The sequence below is a fragment of the Maylandia zebra genome, linkage group LG2, assembly GCF_041146795.1.
Source record: "Maylandia zebra isolate NMK-2024a linkage group LG2, Mzebra_GT3a, whole genome shotgun sequence".
Classification (NCBI taxonomy): domain Eukaryota; kingdom Metazoa; phylum Chordata; class Actinopteri; order Cichliformes; family Cichlidae; genus Maylandia; species Maylandia zebra.
Genome location: NC_135168.1, coordinates 10,964,777 through 10,990,257, shown reverse-complemented (window position 1 = coordinate 10,990,257; position 25,481 = coordinate 10,964,777). Strand labels below are relative to the sequence as shown.

Genomic DNA, 25,481 nt, shown 5'->3' with positions numbered 1-25,481 from the left:
GCTTCCACTTGTCTTTGCACTAGGATGATGTCGGCGTAAATGTGCAGTCATATTCGTTGTGTTCCCACTAGTGCTTTCAGGTTAATCTCGTTGAAATGACCTTAACGCCACAACACGGCAAATCTCCGTTAATGAGCTACCGCCGATCGCCCCGTGCATGGGGCTAGACGGCCAACACGTTAACGAGCTAACTGCGCTAACACACTAGTTCCCACCCATGTAATTGAGCATTGCGTGACACATCCAACATACTGTTTTACTTTAGTCCATGACTCGCTTACCTTCAGGGTCATACGTCACATGAAAACCAAAATAATTCCAAACGCCAGATCTGAATGAGGGTGGGGGAGGTCCATGTTGTAAGGAGAGCTTAACTTCTGTCTCGCTAGCTTGCCCTGCGCTCTTCCTTCTGACGATGCTGTCTGTGTGGAGCGCTCAGTGGATCTGCGCTCGACAGTGCAGCCTAGGCGGAGTAGTCGAACGCAGATTCACTGAGCGCTCCACACAGACAGCATCGTCAGAAGGAAAGTTGATAAAATAAATTACAAATGTTGTATTGTTCGATACATATGCGTACCGAACCGAAAGCACTGTATCGAACGGTTCAATATCGATACGAATATCGTTGCACCCCTAGTGTTTAGGCCAGAGATGCTCTTCAAACAGCGGACAGACATGACCACATTACAAGAACATGGTGTGAGTCCGATTTGATATTCCAGTCAACGCTGAGAGACCTTAACCAGGAAGTCAGAGGTCAGCTGATGCTGCGAGCAGGAAGCGAACCAAGGGAAAGGTCCACTCTACTCAATCTCAAAGAAAATATGCTGGTGTTTGTTGATGTTGATGGTACAATAAAAATATATAATATAATAAATAATAAAATATCATGTGATGATGAGATGTGTTGTTGGTGTTTGTATTTTCTGTAAATGTCTTTTTTAATGTAAATGCTTTGTTCCAGACGGACAGGGAATCAGTTGCTGTACGATGACATCATCTTGATGTTGACGAGGAGGGCGAGAAAAACTAGTTTTGTCCTGCAGATGGCGATCTTGCACCGTGTTCAGAGAGCCGACACTTTGATGGTGCTGCTCTACTCAGCTTACTTTAGCCTGGGTTGGACTCTATATGAGCAGCTTCCACTCTGGTTTCACTCTTAAACACACTTGTTTGATTTCACTTGTAAAAGTTGAAGAATAAATATTTTATTACAAAATTATTTGTTGATGCATTTTTTTAGGGTCAAATATCTTGTTTGATTTGAGGAATGAACTGTTAGGGTGGAAAAAGTGAATCAGGTTAAAATAGTGGTGCTTTATATCAGTGAAGATGTATAATGTAATTTAAAATGTTGATGATGGGTTGTAGTGGGCTTGTACTTACAAAACTGCCTCATTTTATTGGAACGATCCACAGTTGCATCCATTCACGGATGACATCTGACATAATTTGACATCTGGTCTGAACACGTTTGTACACAAGATGCCTCAGTTCTGGATGTTTCCACAGACTCCTCTGTGCACCTAAAGAAAAGGTCAAAGGTCAGCAGCACATGTAGTTGGGACAATTCTTCAGTCGCACAAACTACACAATGATTTTCCTCCAATGACGACTTTTCACTTGCAGAAATGGTCCTGTGTGATTTCCAGGCTGTGATATAAAAACTAGTTCCTAATGGCAGCGACTCACTCAGTAAACATGTGTTTCCTTCACCAACCTCACACACAGATCCAATAAGATCAGGAAGTGGGCAGTATAGTACAATATGTGTTATTCTGTGCTGCACTGCCCAAACTAAAGATCTGCTGAAGTGTTGGAAATGATCCAGATGTTTATTTTGGACGATACAGCAGAAGATCAGACATGAAAGTGGAGATAACACAGAAGACCTGCAGCAAAGGTCAGAGGTCAGACTGGGCCCCTGGATTCAACAATGAGCCAATGATCATCAAGCAGTGACTAAAGCAGAGCCCTGACCTTCTGACATTCATCACACAGTCAGAACAAATGTCTGCTGATGACTTCATCTCATGAAACGACTGATAGATGTCAGTTCATTGATCAGCTGAGCTGCTGATCTTCATCGTCACAGAAACATTCAGCTTGTTTCAATCAGTAAATAACTCCCACTACTCCCAGTTTGAACTGTTCCCACTCAAAATGCTGTGAGAACAATGATCATTGTAGAACTTCACAAACATCACGTGTTGTTTTCCACATGTAAGATCAGCAAACACACAGAAACTTCCTGTTGCCACACACGGCCTCTAAAATCTCTTCCACGCTTTCTGTCTGAAGTCCACTCTCTGTGTCGGATCCACAGGAAACAACAAGATCTTATTAACATGGTTTTCAATGTGTCTCCTTCCAAAAAGTCCAACCAATGAACAAATGTGTGTATTTGTGGAGGCCGAACAAAAGCATGACACATTTCTCTGTTTCTATAAACTGGAGTCAAACACAAACATGAAGAGTTTCACTGACAGACTCCAAAATGCCCCCACAGTGGATCAAAGGGAAATCCTACAGTGTGGCCAGAGACTCTTAATGGCTCCAACATCAACACATCCACAATGTTGGATCCAGTTCTGCCTCACAGAGTTACTAAGACACACCCTCTGCAGCATCACAACAGCTCCACCTGCTTCACCTGCCTCCTCAGCATCTGTACACCTGAAGAGAAAAGAAAGGCTCCAACAGCTCAAATCTACAAAGGATTCATGAAGTTTCATCCAACAATAACATGTTTGCCTTCCACAGTGTGCTGTTAGACACCACTGTACCTCTGCCATTTCAAAAAGAGCAGCTTGGGAACATTTTGGCTCCAAACACTTTGTGTTTAAGTTCTTTGTTTTCTTTGTGAAGCCGACAACATCTGGAGCTTTGTGACTCATAGAAACATCATTTTGTTCTTTAGATGACAGCAGATTGGGACTGAATAATCAATCACTATCAAACCAATAAAGACAAACATGCTGATTTTACAGGAACTTTGTTGGAGAAGCTGCAAAGACATGAAACTGGTGGAGATCCCAAACCAGTTGATAGTGCTGGTTATTCCAAATAAAGCTGTTTCCCTTTGAGATGAAATGACTTTCTGTCCTGATATATAATAAAGATGTTGTTGTGTTTGAGCCCCTGTATTAAAAGTAGTTTAAAGTCAGCTTGAGTTTGATGTCTTTATGTCAAAGCTGCTCATGATGTTGAGCTGCTGATGGAATAAAAACAATATAAAAGCATGTAGTCCAGACTTAAATGTAGCCTGTTGTTAGCTGAGGTCCACACACAGTGTTTGACAGTGTAAAGTGTGTGAAAGGGCTGCTGGTGGAGCTCACTAGGATGAGCAGGTGACCACGAGGTGGAGAGCAGCTGGCCTGGCTTTGACCCGGGCCACGCCCCCTTTCTCTCTGCTTTGCTGTCACTTATCTTCACTGCTCTGTCCAATAAAGCTGAAAAAGGCCCCGAATCAAAGAAATCTGCTGCAGCCTCTGAAATGTCTTCTGTTTCCTTCCCGACGGCTTTTTCACCGTCAGCCCATCAGACAGTCCAGCAGCATTTATGATGATGTCATGATGTTGAAGAGGCTGCTACGGTGGCCTCCCATGACCCCCAGCCTCATCACAGCTGAGATGCAGACATTTGAAAACATTCAGCAGACAACTGAATAACAGTCCAACACAACAGTCTGTGTGCAGACACACACTGACCTTTCATAGAGTCAAACACAGCTGGTTGAGTCATTTCTCTGTGAGTCTAAAGTGAATCTAGTATTTGAAAGTCCACTTCCTGTATTTGTTGTTGAAGACTTCTTCAGCTTCTTCTCAAGGACATCAGCTGCTTGTTTGGCAGCAGAGGCAGTTAAGAAGCTTCCTGAAAAACACTGAACAGTGAGTTCACTGTGGCATATGACAGATTCAGCTTTCTGTGTGCAAATGTGTCTGTGTCGACCTTTCAAATGCTGTTGAATCCAAAACATCAGCGGCTCCTCGGCTGCTCACTTCATGCACTTCTGTCTGTGTGACAGTCCAATGACATCACAGCTGTTTCCAGCCCCAGTGTCTCAGGACTGGACACCTTTAAACATGTCGAGGATCAAACAGCGTCCAGCTAAACACACATGAAACTATCAGAGCTGACAATCATTCCAATAACATCTAATGGTTCATGTATGTAGACACAGGACTACAAGGAAATGGCTCTCAGCATCTGGCTGTGGGAACACATGAGTCCCTGTTTGTGTTCAGATTGTGTGCATGTTTTAGACGTGTGTCACATGTAGAAACACAACAATCCCACAATGACACACAGATGTGTTTGACACAGCTGTGCAGCTGTAAGTTGTTTCTAATGATTCATTGAAGCTCTTCTAACATTCTGGAGACGATCAGTACATGAATCTGTTCAACACGACAACAATTTGACTTCAGTGTGAACGTTTGCATTAAATAACCTTCTTCATCCAGCTGACAGCATCTTCATCCTATGATGTGAACAGTTCCTCCTGTTGATGACAAACCTCTGACAGGATCTGCTTGAGGAGCTTTTTCATGTGCAGCTCTCTGAGCTCAGGGCTGAGCTGCTGTTTCATCTTTAAGAGCTGCTGCCTCCTCGCCGGACTTGTTCTCCTCTTCTTCTCCTAATGACACCATTTCTGCTTCATATTAAATTCAATAAAGATGCTGACATGTATCTGTAGCAACAACATCATTGAATCTAGAACAACTGGAGCCAAACCAGTGGCTCTGCTGGGATCACTGGTGAGCCAACACTTCCTTGTTGATGCAGATTTCAGGGCTTCCTTTTGCTCCTCCGTTATAACTGTTCTCTCTTCTCAACACATGATGACACAAAGGAATCAGCAGTGACAAAGATGATGCTGAAGAGAAGCACACACTTCACACATATAACAGAGCAGTGCAGTTACACACACCTCTGCTCGACATCAGGCCTCAAACAAAGACACAAAACACTAACTTGACTCTAAACAGAAGAAACGAGCAGCTGTTTCTGTTCTGTGCTTATTTATATTTGACACACATGCTTCTCTTTGTGCAAACACACATCGCACTATAAGGGTAACCTCGCACACAATGATTGGACAGCACAGTGATGATGCTGGGAGATCCTATACGCAGCAACACAGAAACACTGAGAACTTTAAACAATGATGGAAAGTGTTATAAATGACTTGTTGGCCTCTGATCTGTCACAAACAGCTGAAACGTGTCTCTCATGAGTCACATGAAGGTTTTTGACAGAAAGGACAAAAAGTAGCTGCAGTCAGTTTGTGTCATTTTTATATTTATTCATCTGGGAGAAAAATCTGAGGGACATTAAAATGTGTTTTCAACAGAGACAAGAACATGAATATAACAGAACAGGTAAATGAACATGTTTCAAGTAAACAGCTGGACTGATCAGGTCCAAACACAGAGTGATAAACTTGTCAAACAGCTGTCATATCTTTATATAGAAGCTCTTTATAAATGCTGCTCACTGCAGTCTGTTTACTAATAATGTCAAAGTGTTAGAAACACAGAAACATCAGAATGGTCTTTGTTCACAGAAACCTGTCTGGGATCCTTTGTTGTTCTTTTGATGCAGAGTTACATTATAAATATAAAGAGTTATTTCAGAGTCTCATCAGTTTTCCTGCATGTCTTTATTTAACACATCAGCAGGGCTGAAGCTCTCATGTTAAACACACACTGATCTATGGACACGTTCATGTGTTTCTAACAGAACCAGGCTGTTATCAGCCTGCACTAACATTATGTCACACACACTGAATGTAACAGTGACAGTTTACATCATCACACAATCAGCTGTGATTGTTTCACTGTCATCAAACGAGTCAACAGGAAGTAGAATCAATAGAAACCAATCATTTACTGACAGCATGTCTGATGGAAATAAGTGCAGATTATGTATGAAGTCTAACTGCACACAGTAACTGTGTTACAATAAGGACTTAACAGCGCCCTCTGCTGGAGTGTTTCAGTACTGCGTTAACTACAATACACCACCTCCTCCTCACACCACCTGCTACAGCTCTACTCTTCTATGACTACAGTCATCCACAGCACTGATGTGAGGTCACATGGTTCATATGTAAGGAGCACAGCTGACCTCAGGTCAGTTTAATGACTGTGAGCAGCAGCTGTGTTATTGTCACTGTGACAGGGAGACACTCTCAGACACAGCGCTCATGTCAGCTTGTTCTCATGCAGGAGGATCAGGAGCTCCATGTTTGTCTTTCTGTTTGAATCATGATGTGTTTGTGCCATCAGAGTCTGTCATGAGTACTCAGGGTTTCACAGCAGCTCTTCTGGATGCTGACGAGGACTCCAACCTCATGTTTCACCTCTCTGAGCTTCTGATGTCTGTGAACACTCGTGTTTCTTCTCTGGGCTCATCTGGACAAAAACACCTTTCTGTGTTTGGCTGCAGCCTCATTCTGACTGACAGGAAGTGTGTTATCCATGAGCTGCACTTCTGTGAGGAAGTTTCCTGCTGTGTTTCCTGTCTGTGGACAAACACGAGTGTTCCAGCTGAGGACTTGCTTCCTTCCACCTGTCCATACAGGACATCACGCTGTCTGCAGCTCTGTAAATGCAGCTCCAGGTCCTTCCACGTGCTGCTCTGTATTTGTGCAGTTTGTAGTGTGTCCTGGGAAACGTAGCACACATGGTGTTCTTCTGCTGTTTCCTCCTTTCACTGAGTGTGAAACACTGACGCTGTGCTGTTGTTCACAGAGGGGAGTTGATTCTAGCTGCAGCTGGACTCTGTCATCTAACTGAATGTGTTGGTGCTGATCACGGGGCTCTGAGGGGGGAGCAGCAGGACGACTCTGGATGCTGACGTCAGTGTATCTGTGGAAGCTCCCACAGCGTGTCTGTCATTCAATATTGTGCTGTATATTGTATCTATGCAAAGATGAACAGACTGTGTGTTCACTGGTCTCTGTGCTGCAGCTCTGATGTCATCATCACTCCCTCCTCCACCCTCAGCAGTCCCAGCATGCTGCTGTGGTGCACCCCACCCTCACTCTACACCTGAGCCACAGACCACACCCTCCACCTCAATATACACCACAGTTTTCTCTGCTGTGGAAATGAGATCAGGAGGAAATCATCATTATTATTATTTAATAAACGCTCACATTAATGTGGGCTTATTTGTTTCATATTAGAAACATTAGTTGAGTGTTTTTAGTATAAAATGGTCAAAGTCCCTCTTTTTGCTCCTCCCCTCACCTGTGGATGGGCGGTGCTGTTACCGTGGTGACAGCTTGGATGTGTTTCAGTCCTGCCTGGTTATCACTGCAGGAATCTTTCACATTTATTACAGGTAATAACTCTGATTTTTCTGTGTATTATGAACCAAATGTATCCTGATACACACAGAGATGGATGAGCAGAGGTTTTTTTGCAGTTTATGTAGTTACTATGGACTTAATGCATACATATTATTAAAATTAGGGCTATAACAGTTGTATTGATGTATTGCAACTTGAAATGCTCCCACAAATGGCTCCACAGCAGGTAAAAATATAACAAAAGCTCTGGCGGACTTGGTTCTGTGGTCAGTCTTAAAGGGTGAAGTTAAACTCTGTAATCTTCACTGTGTCACAGAGTTCAGTGAGTCCCGTTATTCACAGTATCAATCAGATCATCAGAGAACAGCTGATCAGCAATCAGTGGTGCCAACAGCGCCTCCTGTGGTGAGAGGATGCAATAATGCAATGTAGCATTTTTCCACTCAACACTTGCAGTCATGGAAACTGTCTGTTGGATCTGTGTGACGTTGCTTTCTTGGTCAGAGTTCCTCACAAATGTCCAGATGATTCTTCTAATGAGGCGTCGACCATGTTTGCAGCTCTTTGGAAGAAAACGTCGCCCTTTGCCATCCTTACTTTTCTTTGACTTCTTCAAATGCAGCTGAACTCCAGCTGGTATTTTCTTGGACTTTGCAGCTGTTTCTGGTCATCAGTTCATTCCTGCAAACCTCTGAAGCTGAACAACAATGATGCTGCATTGCTGGCTGATCCCAAAAGGTTGATTCTGTTCATCTGGACGTTTTCAGAAACGTTTGCTCACTGATCAGGTGACTTCTTCAGTCTCAGCTGACTGCAGCTTTACAAGCTTACAAACAGCACATTTGCACAATGACTGAAAGCAGCAGCACCTGATATATATGATACTAATATAATACATATACATATATAATCCATACTAATGATGAAGGAACTGAGCTCACAGTCCATTGTTCATTCAGTGAACTACTCAGTTTATTTTGGGCCTCAGAAATGCTCACTCTGTTTGTACATCACTGTCAGCAATAGACTCATTCTGCTGTGTGGACAGGAACACATGTGACATCACTTCCTGTTTGTTTGTGACTGAAGAGGAAGAAGTTTACAAGGAATCATTTAGAAGAGTTTCAAACATCAACTGATTGAATCCATGAATCTGAAAACGTGTTTGTGAGTGAAAGAGACAGACATGTACAGACTGAACTATCTGTTCAACAGTCAGAGTGTTTCTGTAACAGGAGACACTCTTTACACTCCACTCAGCACAGGGACACTGAGGCACCAGGAGAGCAGAAACTAAACCCAGGATAAAGAGTTTGAGTGAATATGGTGTTGAAGGTGTGGAGGTGGATCAGAGTGTCAGAGGAGACTCTGTAGAAGGACAGAGTGCCAGCAGGACAGTCCACATACACTGCTGCTCTGTTAGAGACGGAGGAGGAGGAGGAGGAGGGGGAGGAGGAGGAGGAGGAGGAGATGGATGTTTGACTCTTATTGTGCCTGACAGAATGAGGACCACGATCAGAGCAGATCAGACTCCAGGACTGATCAGTGAGTCCAAACACACAGTCACCACTGTCTCCTTTCCTTCTGATGCTTCTGTAACTCACTGATATAAAAACGTTTCCTCTCCACTCGACCTCCCAGTAACAGCGACCAGTCAGACCATCGCTACACAGCAGCTGTTCCCAAACATCAAATCTGTCTGGATGATCAGGATATGACTGAACCTCCTCCACACAATGTGCCTCAATGTTATTGATATTATGTTAAGAGATTTTCTACATTATACACTATAACCAAATCTCTATAATACAATATAATCAAGTAGGCCTTATATTCTAACCAAGTGTGCCTTATATTTAGTGTGTTCATATATTTTCACATAACCAAGCCTATTGTTGAAGAATCAGCTAACCAAGTTTATTGTTAAAGAGAACATAATGCATTCCTTACTTAAGTGTCTGAAATGTTTGAGATGTTTTGACAGCATGATATAATGATGCATTCTTTCCTATAATGTCTGTGATGTCAGATAAAGCATGATATACTTCTGTATTTTTAATCCCAGTGTGTGAAAGATCAGATAAGTTGATTTAATGCTTAACCTCTCGTCAACATCTGTTAAAAGAGGAAGTACTATGTAACCCATTTTTGCCTTATAAATAAAGCAGCGAGCCTGTGCTCGTGGTGGTGTCTTCTCAGAGAGACATTCACCCGTGCGCACGTTTTCTAATTACTCTCTGAGTTGGTCTGCAGTTGTCTCATTTCTCTTACTTGTGTTTTAAACAATGTCTACCACTGACATTTAATTGGTCCTTCGTAGCCGGAGAACTGACTGTTATTTTTAACGTCTAGTTTTCCACAGCGGTCTTCATCGGATCCTGACGTCGTGACGCCTGCGCTGGAAAAGAGTCTGTGCACAGCAAAAGAAAAACCCGGAGACGTGAATTCGATCTCCGGTCAGCGTCCGGCCTTCGCGGCTGCAGGAACCGATGAGCACCGGATCACAAAACGCAGCGCCACAGTAAGGTGAATATGAAACACTGCATTCCATCAAGCGTTAAAATACGTTGATATTGAGATTTTCCTTTAAAATAGTGTAAGCCTGGTGAGCGCCGACAGATCTCATAGTCCAGAGAGGGACTTAAGGAGACAACAGGCAAGAGCGATATTCTAGAAATCGCTATTAAAAGTTCCGGTTGCTCTGGGTAGCAGCTGTAACGGAACGAGTTCCGGTCACTCTAGGAGTGGCTGCAACGGAACAGGTTGAAGGTTACATGAAATAGGCCTATGGAAAATCTCAATAAAAATTATAAAAACGCGCTTTGTTTGTGTTGAAATAGAGGAGTGAGTTGTTTTTACGACCCAATAAGCGGTCGAACCACTTCTCAAACTGTTTTCCTGTGTACACTCACGTATTGGTTAAAGTGGAAAAAGGGTTGTGCGTCATCACGTAAAATCAATAACCGCTCACTCGAATAGCAAGTGAGTAGAAGGCTGTTATTGAAAACCCATTCTCACTTTTGCATGCCAAAGAAGGTGTCACAGTTCTGACGTAATTAGTTCAAAATGGGTAATTCTAAAACTAAAGTAAAATTAACAGCAGATGAAGAAAAGCTTGAAAGAAACTGTCAAAATGCAGGAAAAGTCAGTGCAAATAGGTGGAGAAATCCACATAAAATTTATTGTCCAGCCTGGCAAGGCAAATGCAATCAAGAGTCAATAACTGCTTTAAAAGCTGCTTTGCAAAAAGAACTATTTGAGGAAAAAAGTCAAAAGAAAAAAGCAAAACGTGTAGCAGAATGGCGACTTTTCAAAGCATGGGAAGCAGAAAATGATAAACGCAGTGCTAAACGTGCCCAAAAACAAGAAAATAAAGATAAACAGAGAGCTGCAGGAGAGGAAAAAAACCCCCCTCCTTATGCACCTTCCTCTCAGCCCACACACACAGCAGCAGCAGCAGCAGCTGCACCAACCCCTGCGTCACCGCTTCCTGTAATCTCTCCTCACAACCCTTTTGCTCCAGATCCCTATGCTGAGGCAAAACATCAGCTTAATCTTATGAAACATAATCACTACAAAAAAGAAGGAACTGTAGGTCAGTTTCCAATGGTTGCCTTATCAAATCCTAGGTATGGGCAACCCAGTGGGCCTGTAGACGCCCAAGGAAACATACCAATAGATGGAGAACCTCTGATATACGCATTCAGACCCTGGTCCCATAAGGACAGAGAGAATGTGCTAAAAGATGTCCCACCCCTTAATGAAGGTTTTCAACAGTGGCGACATGCAGTAGAGTTGATTCGTAGAGGTTGGGGTTTGAATGGTCATGAGATGCAACAAGTTCTTCAAGATTTATTAGGTTTACGTTTTCCTAGAGTCAGAGGAGCCTACACAGGAAACGACCAAAACGGTGATGTCCTAGGACCAGACACTCCTCAGTTAGATCAACAAATAAATGACTTGTACGGCAGAATAGAAATCAATTTAGCCCCAAGGCCAGATTATGGAAAAATAGGAGAGTGCAAACAAAAGGAAGGAGAGACAGCATCAGACTATCTGGATCGCTTACGTCCTGTTTTCGGGCAAAATTCAGGACTGAATCACGATCCAAATCCACAGTCTGCTTTTCAACAACAATTAAAAAATGCCTTCCTGAATGGCCTAATGCCCAAAATAAAAACACACGTAGACAAACACTGGGTGACACAAAACACAGGCACTCTGCCTGACGCCCTGCAATATGCTGAGCATGCAGTTAAAGTGCATAAACAGAAAGAAAAAACAGAAGGAGTTTTCATGATTGACCCAGAGACAGGCTTCATAGCTTTCTCAGGACAACAAAAACACACAGCAGGTTTTAAGCCACGTAAGGGAAAGCAGAAAGTAGGACAAAGAAGAGACAAAAGAAATATACAATGTTATAACTGTGGTAAATACGGGCACTTTGCTCGAGACTGTAGAAGTGTAAGCCAGGAACAAGAAAGTGATGATGACAGGCGCAGACGCCGTGATGAATGACTAGCACGAGAGGAAGGAAGTGAAACAAGTGAAGGGGAAGTTTACAATATTGAACAACTACTGCTAGGGTCAGAAGCAAAGCCAACAGTTATAGTACACGTGAATGGTGTCCCAGTAAACTTCCTTTGTGACACAGGAGCGTGTAGATCTGTCTTAGCAGTAGAAGTCCCAAATGTAACTTTCTCAAAAGACACTTTAATTGTGAAATCAGCTTCAGGACATGTGACATTGCAACAGCTAACCGTTCCCCTCTTTATGTCACATAGAGAAAGTGGTCGTGGCTGCAAAAATCAGTGCATCTATGACCCATCTTGTCCATTAAATTTGTTAGGAAGAGATGCTTTAGCAAAATTAAAAATAGGAGTTATCCCTGAAGAAAGTGGCATGCAAGCCAGACTCCTACTCTCTGAAAGTCAGAGCCAAACTGAAGACATTTTTGTTTGTGAAGGTTCAGGTGAGCCAAATTATTACTGGACCTTAGATTTACCAAAACTTGAACCTCTGGAGGCCAAGGCTAATGTGTATTTACCTGAGCACTCACAGAGGCAGGACCCAGCAGCATACCACAACACCCTGTGGTATAAACATGTCCCAGGCCCAGACAAAATTTATGATCAGCAAGTGCACAGACTAGGACCACAAAAACTAGTCCTACAACACCTGTATGTAACACAGAGTGGCAATGCAGTATGCTCAGTGTTACAGACAGATGCAGTGCAACGCATAAATAAAATGTTGAACCCTCATGTATCTGTTGCATGCAACGACCAAACACCTTGGTCTGAGTTAGGCACAGTGCTGAGAAATGTAGAAATGGACAGATATGACAAAACAGAGTGTGAGGGCTGGCAAAAAGGCCGTAGAACAGGGTGCATGAGACTCACGCTGTGTTGGCCGGTGACAGCCACACCAGCTACACATTTAGCCACAACAGAGCAAGACGAATGACAAGTGTTAACAGTTGAAACACATCCTGAACTAGAAAAGCTACCACAAACATTATGGTCTCAAGGACCCACAGATGTAGGCCTAATAAAAGAAGCAGATCCAGTAGTGGTGAAAACTACAACCACATATAGGCCTGTGAAACCACAATATCCTTTGAGTGCAGAGGCGAGAGAAGGAATTGGACCAGTCATAGCAGATATGCAAAAAGCAGGTATTCTCGTGAAAACTAATGAAGCCACGTGTAATACACCAATTTTTCCAGTAAAAAAGGCTAATACAGGAAAGTATCGCCTAGTTCATGATCTAAGAGCAATAAACGAGGTAACAGAGCAAATACCTCCGGTGGTTGCAAATCCACACACAATTTTAAATCAGGTAACACCGAAAGAACAGTGGTTCTCTGTAATAGACTTGTCCAATGCTTTCTTCTCTGTGCCTCTACACCCTGACTCACAGAAGCTATTCGGATTCACCTTTAACAATCAAAAGTATACTTATACAAGGTTGCCTCAAGGATTCCAGAATAGCCCCACTCTTTATGCAGAGGCTTTGAGAAAATCAATGTCATCTTGCTCCCTCCCTGCTCCAGGGCAATTCTTGCTGTATGTAGATGATATATTGATTACAGGCCATACACAGGATGAGTGCAAAACAAACACACTGACAGTTTTGCAACATCTCGCAGAGCAAGGCCATAAGGTATCACAGCATAAACTGCAGTTGTGGAGCCAGGAAGTGACATACCTTGGCCACAAACTAACAGGACAAGGCAGACAGCTGTTAGACAGCAGAAAAGTAGCTGTACAAAATGCTCCAAAGCCAATTACTAAACAACAAATGATGAGTTATTTAGGTCTGTGTAATTTCTGTAGATGCTGGATTCCAGAGTATGCACTGCTGGCCCAGCCACTACAGAACCTCATTTATGGTAAAGACCTAGCATTAAAAGACAAAATACAATGGACCCCAGAAGCAGAAAAAGCTTTTGTTGATTTAAAAGTAGCATTGCAGACATGTACCGTCTTAGCTTTACCTGACTATGAAAGACAGTTTGTTCTCCATGTTGATGGTGCAGGAGGGTACATGAAAGCAGTGTTAACTCAAGCTTTTGGAGAAAAACAACGCCCATTAGCTTTCTACTCATGCAAACTTGACTCTGTAGCTGCTGGATTACCTACCTGTGTTCAGGCGTGCGCAGCAGCAGCAGAGGCAGTTAAAAAATGTGCAGACATTGTTTTGGGACATAAGTTGATCATTAAAGTCCCACATGCTGTGACCTCTATTTTACTCCAAGCAAATCTCTCTTTCCTCACACATGCCAGACAACTTTCTTATGTGGGGATTTTACTTTCACAATCACACATAACAATAGAGAAGTGTGGCCAGCTAAACCCAAGCACACTTTTGCCGACCCCTCTGGATGGAGAACAACATTGTTGCATTAAAAAATTAGAGGAAGACACAAAGCCTCGCAATGATATACACAGTTCCCCCCAGAGCAGTTTCAGTAATGTTTTTGTGGACGGCTCAGCGTCAAAAGATATTTACGGTAGAAATTGTGTGGGTTACGCGGTCACAACTGTTGATGAAGTGGTAGAGGCAAAAGCTCTCAGTTCCTCAAACTCTGCTCAAAGCGCAGAATTGACCGCAGTCATCAGAGCATGTACACTGTACGAAGGTCAAAGTGTCAATATACACACAGACAGCCAATATGTCTATTCAGCAGTTCATCATTTCGCAAAAATATGGCATAACAGAGGAATGACAACATCCTCAGGCAACCCAGTTCAACATGCAAACCTTCTAAAAAAGTTATTAGAAGTAATAACGTTGCCAAAAGAATTAGCACTATGCAAATGTGCAGCTCATCAAAAGGATGACACAGAAATAACAAGAGGAAATAACTTTGCTGACAAAGCAGCCAAAGCAGCTGCAGAAAAACATATTGATGTTCTAACAACAGAAACCATAGATTTAATACCATTAGAAATACTAGCAGATGCACAGAAAACAGCATCGCTGAGTGAACAAAAATCTTGGTTGAAAGATGGAGCAGAATTAAAAGATAATCTCATGATGTGTAATGGCAAACCAGTCCTTCCAAAAAATTTGCATAAAACTGCTGCATTAGTGACACACGGCAGAACGCATGTGTCAACGGGTGGGATGGTTTCTATACTCAATAAACAGTTCTATACAAAAAATTTTGAAAGTTCAGCAAAAGAGTTTATTAGAACATGCATGATTTGCCAAAAACACAATGCTCAAGGTAATTTACGACCAAAGCGAGGCCGGTTCCCTAAACCGCCACACCCATTCCATACTATCCACATGGATTTTATAGAACTAAATGAATCTCAATCCTCCAAGTATGCACTTGTGATAATAGATGTATTTTCCAAGTGGCCAGAAATATACCCAGTGAAAAAAGCAGATGCAATTTCAGTAGCAAAATGTTTGTGCAACCATTTCATTGACCTTTGACCTTCACATTAGAGAGATGGACAGACATAATTAGTGTATGAATTTTAAAGTAACAGGTAATAAAGAGAGTGTAGCAAATGTAGTCAGGTTTATTACTCTGTATCACACATGAGTGCCCGAGGGAGGCGGGGCTGACTGGGGAGACACAGGAAACAGAGAGACAGGGCTGACTCGACATGAAACGATGAAACGTGGGACACGGGAACAGAAACTAAACACAGGCTGAAATGAACACTGAGGGAGGGAGAACTAAGATTACTGAGAGCCTGATAAATAAGAAGAACAAAAACCAAGAAAAACAAGAGTCAAAGAAAAGCAAAAACACAAAGCATTGGGCCAGGACCCACTGCTGTGACATTTATATGTGATAAAAACATTAAAAACTGCTCAGATGTTGAAATCTTTCTACGTATACTTTAGGTTCAGCTCTCCAGCCTGGCATTTGGTTAAGCATGATTCAAACATTTGATTTTGTTTAACTGGTTTTAATTATAGTTACTTTTTGTGAACATTTGTTGCAGCATTTAAAAAAACATCATTTATTTTCAAACTTTTATTTGATTTAGAGCATCATATTTGACCAACGTAAATGTTTTAATTTCATATAAAATAACTGAAACAGTGAACTAAATATCTGAAATCTTTCCTTCCTTAAAAGTTATAATCCTACTTAAGTTATAGTGCAAACGCTTAAGCAACAAATATACTTGATGCTAATTAATTAATATTTCCCTTTGATGTTGCAACTATGCGGTCACTTCTGTCTTTAAACAAAATAATATTTTCCAGTTACAGAAATCATAAAGTCCAAACTAAAGTGCTACTGTTGCTATATGCATTTTATATAAATCATGGATGATGGTCCTGACATGAAGGAAGAGAAAGTTACAGGTTGCATCCTTTGACTTTGTCTCCGTGCCTTTGGGCGATTTTCAGAAGGACAGATGTTTCTGTTCAATTCTTAAATCAATTTTTTCAAACACAAACACTATTTTAAAGCTTCTAGAGAGTAAAATATTAATGATAATTATAATAACAATAATAAAAACAAAAGCTCTCAGATCCATCAAACCAAGCAGCAGAAAGAACAATAACTGAAGAGAAAACTTTAACCTTGTAGACTTCATTATGTTCCAGCTGCTCTACAGACGCTGTGACCTCGAACTTAAGCAGGTCGTAACGTATGTGCAGCTCAATAACTTCATAATCAGACCCTGTGGTATTTAGGCAGCAGAACAACTAAGAATAACAACTACAAAGAATGTTTTTAGGTTTCTGTTGTACTGCAAGGTTCTGTACAGGAGAACCAAACCAAGAGCAAATATTACGTCTCATTTACACCTGAGCACGAAGAGCCATCAACATTTAGCAAATTGAATCATCTTTGTTTAGATGCAAGAAGAATCATATAGAAATGAAAAAGTAGAAATAGAAATCCAGAGCAAAGATATCCTCTAATTCAGCGTAGCACATGTGCAGCTGCTGCGATTCACGTAAGCATTCGGCTCGTCGCTGTTGCAGATTTTTCTCTCGCTGTTCTGGCTCACAGCGCTGCAAACACAAAAATAAATATCCCCAAAGGTGTGAAAGGGAGCTAATTAGTAAGAGTATTGTTACTCTCCGCAGGAGTAGTCCAGCAGTAGAAATCAGTCCAATAACAAGGTGTGTAACATCTAGCAGGGTGACAGAAAAACCCAGGGTAACTTCTAAGGACCTCAACGTCTCTCTCACATTGTGTTTTTTAAACATGCTTCCATTTGTCACTTCAGTCTTTACTCTGAAATACAGGAAGAGAAATCATGGCTGAAACAATTTCTCATGAAACCAGGGGTGTGGTCCAACAGTCAGTTTGGTGAGGAAGGTTCCTAACTGAGAGAAGTGACCCAGAAGTATCTGTGTAGCAGCCACAATGAATCAAGATCATGAGCTTTATTAACTGATCAAAGTCTCTTCTTTCATCTTCTGTATCATTCAGTTTGCATTGGTAATGCCCATTATTGTAATGCTTTTTTAAGACCAGCAAAACTTTATTTCACTTTGGGTTAGCTGGGATAAGTGATGGATGGAGGGAATTTTACTTCAGCCACAGAAATCCTAAACAGGAAGGAGGAGCAGAGTTACAGTGGATCACTATCCAGCAGGGAAACAAGATTTATTTCAATTTCTTGGCCATGAGTGAGATTTACAGAGTGGGCAAATTAGGGAGACGACACCATCAGATCCCGAGCCCTCCATGTGTTAATCAAGAGACGGCTGCTGTGCTACATCCATAAATAATGAATAAATTAGGAGCTAAAGCTGAAAGGACAGTTTATTTGTACCATCTTCACGTGAACACATTCAAGAACATAACAGATGAAGAAACATTAAAAACTTCCACACTACATGAAGCAAGAAAAATAGTTTTTCTTTCAGGTGGTTTCAGAAAAACAGAAACATCAAACATCTCCAAGACTCTCTTTGAAAGAACTAAAAACCTTTGTTCTCATGGTCCAATCATGAGTGAACTCCCCGATGAAGCCTTGTGTGCTAAAACATGTCAGAGTTTTAAAGGTTAAACATGAGTTTCCAAAACTTTTGCTGGAGAACAATGAACTATTTGACTGAGTTTCAATCATTTACAGACGAGCAAATCCAGGACAGAGAAAAAAGGACAAAACTGACTCAGTAAAACAACAGAAAAGAAGATCCCATGTAGATCTGTATTATGTAGAAGTTCAGCCCAGCAACCAGTTCAGTTCAACACAAGTTTAAATGATTCTATCTGAACTCTGTGGAGCCTGATCTCAAGCTTTTTGAGTCTGACACAGAAACCAGAGGATCTTTCTGTGTCTTCAGATTCACTGTGATCCAGTGATGGGAGTGATTTCAGCCCTGAGTGATCGCGCTGAAGTTTGCACAGAGCAGACAATGAGGTGAATGTTTGGGCACATTGGTAACAGTGAAACAGTTTATTAGTAACGTGGGATCGTTTGTGTGCAGAGTATGAACTGAGATTCCTGAAGCTCTTGTCACACTGGTCACAGCTGTAGTTTCCTTCCATGTGTGTACGTACGTGTGTATTTTGGCTCCATCTCTGGCTGAAAGTTTTTCCACAGATGTCACAGCTGTATGGCTTAATTCCAGAGTGGGTAACTAGATGCCTCTGTAAGCTGCTACTGTGAGTAAAAGCTCTGCCACACTGATCACAGCTGTACGCTTTAACTCCACTGTGGATGAGTTGGTGTTTTTTTAGGGAACGCATCCAGGAAAAAGACTTTCCACACTGTTCACAGCTGAACGGTCTCTCTCCAGTGTGGATGACCTGATGCTGTTTTAGTTTAGCCCTCACAGTAAAACCCTTCCCACACTCGTCACAGGTGTGTTTTTTCTCTCCCTTTCTTCTGTGAGGTTTGTCGGCCTCCTGAGAGCGCTGACTTCTGGCTCCATGTTGGTCCTGCAGTGACAGAGATACAAACAGAGGCAGTGAGTGAAATGCAGTCGTGGAACAAACTCAACCTTCAAACTCCATTAACACTAGTTTTAAACCTGAAGGTGGAGCGTGGCACCAAACACCTTAAAGGTCTCTTATCCCCACCTGCTGGTAGTTCTAACACATTACATCCAACCTGCTGTTAAAGATAATTCATGACTGTTCAAACACTAAAATCATGCCCATCCCTCCTGATTGTACACACACACACACACACACACACACACACACACACACACACACACACACACACACTTTTATAATTTAGATTATTTTGTTGTTTCCTATTACATATTTCTATAATTTGTATAGATTTATACAGAATTATTCAGTGATAATAAATCCTATGTTTGTTTATTCTAAAGGAACCCCGTTAGCTTCCACAACAGATGTTGCTCGTCTTCCGTCAAATACTCACATAAAATATTACACAATAAAGTGGATTCAAGATATCCACATAATTTCACTCTTACATCCACAGTGAGGTTTCACAATTGTTCAAATATAAGCAATCAATAATAATAATAATATCAATAACATTGAGGCACATTACACAAGTTTCAAAAACAAATCATGTCTTACAATATTTACAACAACTAAAAGCTCTGTAAATCGGCTTTTAAGTGTTCATTGAAGTTTTGAATAATTCTCTAATTTTTTAAGGCAACTTATTCCACTTAAAAGTTGCTCTAAATGTAACAGTTTTACAAAACGTTACTTTTAACTCGAGCATTTACTAAATTGCAGCTTGTTGAAAACTGTGTAATATGATGATGTATTTCATCTGGATACTGCAGCTGAGCAGAATAAATGTGGTGTGTTTAACAGAATTGCTTTCTTTAGAACTACAAGTAAGCCATAGAATATTTTAGCCTGTACAGGAAGCCAAGAAAGGTTATTATGCATTTTATCAATATTAGTATAGTATGAACATCTTCACACATCTGGACGCCTTATTCTGGACTAACTGAAGTCTGTTAAGATCTGTCTTATTAGCTGCTGACCAAATGATTGAACAATACTCCAGATGAGACATTACTAGTGCATTAATGACATCTTTCATAATGAAGAAGTGATACACAAAGAGCATTTCATAGCCATAGCTATGCCTTGTCAGCAGAGTTATGTGACATTAGTGATGTTTGTACTTTCAGCGTTAACTTGGTTTTAAAGCCTTTAAAATATACGCCGTTCAATAGTCGACCTTAATCTGACAGAGAATGTGATGATTTTGTGGATAATTAAAGTCAGTCATATATCCACAAACACAACAAGCTGAAAGTCAGTGATGCTGCTCGGTTTGCAGTCCTGAACATCACGGCACAAGCAGGATTCACTGCCCTGTTAATGTTAGCTGTGTTATATTGCTGCCTCTGTTCGGTGGTGTCGAGCCAAACGCACTTTAACGTGTGTTTGAACGAGCTGACGGTTCACTCGTTAAGCTGAAAGAAAGATGCTTTAATCACAGCAGTCACACGTGTCCACTGCACCATCTGGAACTCTTCTTGTTTACACTTGTAATAACACAAACACTAAATCCTGCTTCTCTGGTGCTGTTGTGTAGCAGTGTGTACACCTGAGACTGTCACCTGTCATGCACACAGGTGTACACATGGGTATTCACAGACGCGGACTACAGCTTTCTTGGCTGCTGCCTCAAAGCACACTGTGCGCTGTCTATCTTGAGTGTTGCACAATATCGTTTATTATTTAGTAACTATTGATATCTATGGCTAGCTAGTTTATTGTGATGGTGCTTTTTTTTTCTATTATTATGTTGCTCTTTGTTGTTTGCTGTCTCCTCTGTTTTTTTTTTTTCTCCATACAGGTGACCCAGGAGGTTTTTTTTGTTTTTGGTTTTTTTTGTTTGTTTTTTTTCTCTCTTCCCCCCCTTCTCACCGTCTCTTCTCCCCTTTGGTTTTCTTTCTTTGTCTCCCCCTCTTTCTTTCATTCTTTCCCCCTGTCCTATCCCACAGTTATGTCTGTCCCGTTTGCAACTGAAAATAAAATAAATTCATAATTATAATAAAGGTCAATCAAATGGACCAATATGGCAAGGCCATGATGATCCACTTGGTAAAATAAATCCGCTTGGCATCTTTCTTGGCCTCAAGACAACAATTCTGATGGCTATAGATCCAAACGGGACACAAAAAAAAAAAAAAAAAAAAAAAAAAAAAAGAGACTGTCACCTGTCTGTCTGTCCTGCACTCTCTCTCTGTTTCTTTCTCTCTGATTGTGGAATAAAAGTATGAACATGTGTTTATAAGTTACACTTGTGTTTGAATCCTGCAGCTTATCACACATTTGATTTCCATGTGTGACGACTGCAAGTGTCCAGAGTGAGGACAGACTGAGGGACCCACTGCTGCACATCATCTGTGAGGCTTTGCAGCCCTGATGATCCACCAGGACAAACTCAGCAGTGTGTGAGGAAGAGGAGGAGGAAGAGCCAGCAGCAGCTGACAGATGGAGAGAATAGACAGACTGTTCCCTGTTTGTGAAGGACTGCTAGGAAAGTTTAACATAACTGTCTGTGCTGAATCAGTCTTATTAGGTAATGTTCAAATAATGTGATCATCCCAGTGTTTTCAGTGTGGGAGAAAGTACTCAGAGTACTCAGGGCCTTCAAGTTACACACTATGAAAGGCAGCAACAAGTTTAATGTTCAGAAACCTAAAGTCTGTATCAGCAGCAGGATGGAGCTAACAATAAATGTTGGTTTCAGTTCTATGAAGCTTTGAGTATTTTGGATCAGTAGCTGCTGTGTTTGTTGCATCATATTGCTGTAACTGTTTATATGCTTTATATATTCTGAGCTAAGTTGATCTATAGTGTTACATCATATTCTATAAGGATGTTATGTGTTTGTAGACTTTCTGCCCAGTTTGACCCATTTAGCAGAAGTCAGCCTGTTTAAGGCTCTGATATCTATTCTGTGTGACTTACAGCAGTTATGACATGGTCTGATTTTCTCACCCATCCATCCATCCATCCATCCATCCATCCATCTTCATCCGCTTTATCCGGGGCCGGGTCGCGGGGGCAGCAGCCTAAGCAAAGAGGCCCAGACCTCCCTCTCCCCAGCCACCTCCTCCAGCTTGTCCGGGGGAATACCAAGGCGTTCCCAGGCCAGCCGAGAGATATAATCTCTCCAGCGTGTCCTGGGTCTGCCCCGGGGCCTCCTCCCGGTGGGACATGCCTGGAACACCTCGCCCAGGAGGCGCCCAGGGGGCATCCTTATCAGATGCCCGAACCACCTCAGCTGGCTCCTTTCGATGTGGAGCAGCAGCTGCTCTACTCTGAGCCCCTCCCGGATGGCCGAACTTCTCACCCTATCTCTAAGGGAGAGGCCAGCCACCCTTCGGAGGAAGCTCATTTCCGCCGCTTGTATCCGCGATCTCGTTCTTTCGGTCACTACCCACAGCTCGTGGCCATAGGTGAGGGTAGGGACGTAGATCGACCGGTAAATTGAGAGCTTCGCTTTTACACTCAGCTCCCTCTTCACCAAGACTGACCGGTGCAGTGTCCGCATTGCTGCAGCTGCAGCCCCAATCCGTCTGTCGATCTCCGGCTCCCTTCTCCCATCACTCGCGAACAAGACCCCGAGATACTTGAACTCCTCCACTTGGGGCAGGAACTCATCCCCGACCCGGAGTGGGCACTCCACCCTTTTCCGGCTGAGAACCATGGCCTCAGATTTGGAGGTGCTGATCCTCATTCCCGCTGCTTCACACTCGGCTGCGAACCGTTCCAGTGCGAGCTGGAGGCCCTCACCCGATGAAGCCAACAGAACCACATCATCTGCAAAATTTTTTCTCACCCAATAAAGGAATATTTCATATATCAGTCTACTCTTCATTCTATCAGACACAGTTATCACAGCTCCTACATTTGCTTTTTACACATATATGTAAGCACTGAGCCACATTTAGTACCAACATATTAAACGAACAATATTTGTCTCTTATATATGATACATCTGTATACACACTGTCACAGATACTTGTCTGTGAGTGAAGTGATTAATATAATAACTATAATATTGGCCATATTATATTTACATTACCACAGTGAGATGACTTTAGTCTCATGAACAACATCAGCTAATTGTTATTTACAGCTAATCTTAAACGACTGTTCAGCACAGAAATGAAGCCCAACAATCATGTTTCACAGTCCTGTGGTCTCAGCCTCAGATACTCATCAAATCACACAGAGCTCATGTAGAAACAAATGAACTAAATATGTTCTCCTTCATTTCTGTCAAACAAAGCTGTATGAAACGTTTCCAGCTGTTAGTATCATGGTTGCTAGGCAACCTGGGCAGCGCGACGGAGGATAGACGTCCCATTTCACGAGCCTACGAGCCTCGCACTTCGGCCTTAGCGGTCTTTGAGTACGCGGCCCTTGAGGACTTTAAAGCTGCAGAACCTGAATCGGGATACAGCCATGATGATCTCCAGCCTCGTGCTCGCCAACATTCTCACCTGAGTTAAGAAGACGATCACTGAAATGGTCTCAGCAGGTCCTTTGATGACAGCAATGAAATGCAGTGGTAAGGCTTTTTGGGGATTAAGTTCGTTTTCATGGCAAAGAAGGACGATGCAGTTCATCTGATCACTCCTCATAACATTCTGGAGTGCAGGCAAAATGCTATTATAAAAACTTAAGCAGCAACTTCTCCAGGTTCCAATATTTATGCAATTCTCAAACCTTTTGGCCACGACTGTATAACCTCTTCTGAAGTTTAGTGGATATTATACATGGTTATGCTCAGGATGTGTCGGCCAGTTTCCACTGGAAACGCCTTTTGGTTAAACTGTCAGCGAGGAATTTGCATTTGCACTGTTACATTTTTATATAACTTTAATGCACATAAACAACAGCTGCTTGTTTCAGTGAAAATACATTGATGGGTTTTTAATAAAGTTGTGCAGCTGTAAAGTATTTTGTCTGCTGTCAATTCTATCGTCAGCTACATTGTTATGGCAAATGTTCAAATGTCCCGAGGTGGGCAACTTGTTGGAAACAAACACAAAAGGTTTGAGCACTGATACCTGCCATTGCTGCCATTGAAAGATGCAACGCCAGCAATGTGGATTGTCAAGACTCAAACCAATCATCAAGCAAAGACAACAGGGATCAAATGTACCGCATTTTGATCCGGGACGTACTCTGCATGAAAACAAGCGCTCACTCTTCCTGCTCAACAAATTATACCACGTGATACAGAAGCTGTGCCGTGTGTAGGGCTGAACGATTATGGAAAATAATCTAATTGCGATTTTTTCCCCCAATATTGCGATTGCGATGCGATATGCGATTATTTTTTAAGGTCTTTGTCTTCTGTATTATTAAACAAAGACAAGCAATACATCATATAGTATGGCCAATACTATATTACATTAATTTTAAACTGTTCTTTCCTGGAAGACAGACCTCTGTTATGATGACATGAGGTGATGCATGAATTGATGACTGACATTTTTATTTAACTTCTTCAATCACAACAGTATATTTGAACATACACAATAGTTTATTTTTAGCTTACAAACATCTGAGCATAAAGTGCTGACAAGGAACCCTGGTGTAAACATTAAAATGAAAGTCAGTACAATGTGCAGATTGCAGAAATATACATAAACAAAATCAGTGGCTTTACCACACTCAGTTTTTCGACATCTGTGAACTACTAGACAGTCATTAAATTAAAAAATAATATTAAATAAATAAAACTAATAAATAAAAAATACACACATCTTACTGATCTCTGCAGTCAGTAACATTACACATAAAGTGCAAACATAATAGCAATTGTATAAACACACACACAAACACGCCTTTAAAGTTTAAAGGCGTGAAATTGGACGGTCTAGCCTTCTGAATCAGAAGGCTAGTTCTGATTAGCGTCACCGCTGTCTCGGTGGAGTTTAATAAACTCGGCCGTCTGCTTCTTGCTATCTAAAATATAACCAGACACTGGTGTAAATTCTCGACTGTCTCATACTTCTGTTTAATAAGTCTTCTGTTTGACGTTTAGTCAGCTGTGTGAAAACCAAGGAGGAACCCACCCGGGGGATTAATAAAGTTTTATTTTATCTAATCTAATAACTTTAATCTCAGCCAAACCGATTTACTCACAAACAAACAAAACACTGAAAAAAGCCCAACAATAACATTTTTAGGTTGTCTAAGTGACTTATATATTACGTTTAACCCGAGCAGCGAAACTCCGCGGTGATCTGAAAATGATGTGCCGGGAGTTGTGCCGTTCTCGGCCGCATCAGTAACCCTCGAGCTCCCGGCTAGCTGTCGAGCTGGTGGGTAGCAGACGCCTCTGAAAACGTCGAAGCACTTTTGCAAATATGGGATATCTTGATAAACCGAGCAGATATTTGATGTTTACACAACTACTTTCTCGCCTGAAAATATGTTAAAAGTTTATTTTGTGACCCAGAAAGATTAGTATGAGTAATTTTAAAACTCAGTAGCGGCCGCCATTGCTGGAAACTGGAGTTTGGCTGGGCCGCGCTATGAATTCTGGGATATGGTAGTAATTTGGACAGCCTTCGGCGCGTCGCTGTGACGTAATCGGTCTACAAATGCGGCCTCAGGAGGATGCAGCCCATGAATTTGGACATGTCCAGAGTATAATCGCAGCCTTTGCGGTTAGAAAATTGCACTTGATCATGTCGCGATATTATCGCAAATGCGATATATCGTTCAGCCCTAGCC

The 25,481-nt window shown here is 41.8% G+C and overlaps 1 protein-coding gene and 1 long non-coding RNA gene across 2 annotated transcripts in view; one reads left to right on the top strand and one right to left on the bottom strand.

The window, feature by feature from the left end:
• Window positions 1-1,188, top strand: part of LOC143420784 (uncharacterized) — a 35,779-nt gene extending 34,591 nt beyond the window's left edge. The window contains exons 2-3 of the long non-coding RNA XR_013100526.1: window positions 645-849; window positions 965-1,188. This is a non-coding gene — a long non-coding RNA (uncharacterized LOC143420784). The remainder of the gene's footprint in view (window positions 1-644; window positions 850-964) is intronic.
• Window positions 1-25,481, bottom strand: part of LOC143420788 (uncharacterized) — a 178,950-nt gene that overhangs the window by 142,149 nt on the left and 11,320 nt on the right. The gene's annotated exons all lie outside the window — the stretch shown is intronic.